Consider the following 2,659-nt stretch of genomic DNA (forward strand, 5'->3'; position numbering starts at 1 on the left):
TTGATGAGAAAGAATGAAACAAAGGCCCTGGCCTCAGGGAGTTCGGAGTCCAGAGGGAAGGCAAAGTCTGGAAGCCAGTGATTCTCTGTGACATCACAACATGATAAATTCTTAAATGAAAGTATGAGCCATGCACTGAGAGAAGAGAGGCATGATTAATCCAGCCGGCAATGGCCTGATTTAATGTGATGCATTTTTTTTCTCGCTCATCTTTTATGTGCCATTTTGCCCATGAAATTCACAACTCTTCTGAGCACTGGTAATTAACCTACATGACAATTTGAGAATGTTTTTTTTTAGAAGGAAAGAAGTGGGGAAAAATCCTCGGGATATATGCTATGGTCCTACTTTAAAAAAATGAAAAAACCATCTTGAATTAAATTGAGTTTATAATTGCCTATTAGCCCAAACCAACAGCAGCTGCTTTGTTGTCCCACCTTTGACTGTTAGCAAATCATTCCCCAGTGTGGTCCTCCCATCACAGGCTTAACTGCGGAGTCTATTACGTCTGGTGTGGGAGGCTTCAGTGATCCTAATCTTTTTCCTTGGGCAATGATTTGCCTTTCATTTGAGGGGCAGCTTTTCTTCTTCACATGGTGAAGCCCCATGAATGTTAGCCTTTCCCATATTTAACCACCATACATTTTTCGTGAAGAAGATTTTCTAGCATCTTCTTGTGCTTTCTATTTGTCCTTGTTTTCCTCTCTGTGCATTTATTCTGGCTAGAACTAAAAAATTTAAGGTTTGCAACTAAATATGTCCTTCATGAGTTTACCATAAATTCTTGCGCTGAAAATTCCACAAAGGCAGATTGCAAAGCTGCTTGTAAGCCAATACCGAGTACAGTGGGGGACTATCCCCATTCTGCAAACTTCGAGCTCCTCCAGCCCTGCCTGGACAGGGGATTGTTTTGAGCCAGATGAACGCTTTTGGATCATTGTGTCCTCTAAGCCTAAAGTGACTGTAACTTCAGTCCGTTTGATGACTGGGGTGGATGACATGACTGTATTTGGGATAAGGCAGGAAAGGAGATGAGGACAACATGGGTAAGTGTTGAGCATTGTCAGATAGGATCCACAGAAGACATTCTCCCAGGAATACACCCAGGAATCGGTGTTTGTTCTTCTGAAAGCAAAAAGACCATGAAGAATCATTAAAAGAAAAGAAAGTTAGAGAGTTTTGTAGCCCTGTTCAAAGATGAAGAAAATACTAGCCTTTTCTTTTAGAAAAGATAGTTAAGGTTTATTTTCTACAAAGGGTACATGCTAATCTGAAGAATAATTGTTCTTCAAAGTTGTCCCTGTGATTCTGTCTTTAACTAAAGGGACTGAGTCTCTTATAAAGTAGGTTTCCCGATGACACTGAGTCATTTCAGTTCAGTCGCTCAGTCATGTCTGACTCTTTGTGACCCCCATAGACTGCAGCACCTCAGGCTTCCCTGTCCATCACCAACTCCCAGGGCTTACTCAAACTCATGTCCTTTGAGTCAGTAATGCCATCCAACCATCTCATCCTCTTTCATCCTCTTCTTCTCTCGCCTTCAATCTTTCCCAGCATCAGGGCCTTTTCCAAATGAGTCTGTTCTTCTCATCAGGTGATCAAAATATTGGAGCTTCAGCTTCAGCATTTGTCCTTTCAATGGATATTCAAGACTGATTTCCTTTTTGATTGACTAGTTTGATCTCCTTGCTGTCCAAGTGACTCTCAAGAGTCTCCTCCAACACCACACTTCAAAAGCATCAATTCTTCAGTACTCAGCTTTCTTTATAGCCCAACTCTCACATCCATACATGACTAGTGGAAAAACCATAGCTTTGACTAGATGGACCTTTGTCAGCAAAGTAATGTCTTTGCTTTTTAATATGCTGTCTAGGTTGGGCATAGCTTTCTTCCATGGAGCAAGTGTCTTTTAATTTCATGGCTACAGTCACCATCTGCAGTGATTTTGGAGCCCAAGAAAATAAAGTCTCTCACTGTTTCCATTGTTTTCCCATTTATTTGCCATGAAGTGATGGGAACAGGTGCCATGATCTTAGTTTTTTGAACGTTGAGTTTTAAGCCAGATTTTTCACTCTCCTTTTTAACTTTCATCAAGAGGCTCTTTAGTTCCTCTTTGCCTTCTGCCATAAGAGTGGTGTCATCTGCATATCTGAGGTTACTGATATTTCTCTTAACAATCTTGATTCCAGCTTGTGCTTCATCCAGTCCAGCATTTCACCTGATGTACTCTGCATATAAGTTAAATAAACAAGGTGCCAATATACAGCCTTGATGTACTCCTTTCCTAATTTGGAACCACTCTGTTGTTCTGAGTCCAGTTGTAATGTGCCAATATACAGCCTTGATGTACTCCTTTCCTAATTTGGAACCACTCTGTTGTTCTGAGTCCAGTTGTAAGTGTTGCTTCTTGACCTGCATGCAAGTTTCTCAGGAGGCAGGTAAGGTGGTCTGGTATTCCCATCTCTTTCAGAATTTTCCGTTGATTGTGATCCACACAGTCAAAGGCTTTAGCGTAGTCATTGAGTACAATGAACTGAATGTTTGTGTCCCCGCTTGCACACTGCACTGACCGCCCCCCCTCCCCGGACCTAAAGTGATAGTGAACGTCACTCAGTCATGTCTGACTCTTTGTGACCCCATGGATTGTTACAGTCCATGG

Source organism: Muntiacus reevesi, chromosome 5, assembly GCF_963930625.1.
Source record: "Muntiacus reevesi chromosome 5, mMunRee1.1, whole genome shotgun sequence".
In the NCBI taxonomy this organism is placed as follows: Eukaryota; Metazoa; Chordata; class Mammalia; order Artiodactyla; family Cervidae; genus Muntiacus; species Muntiacus reevesi.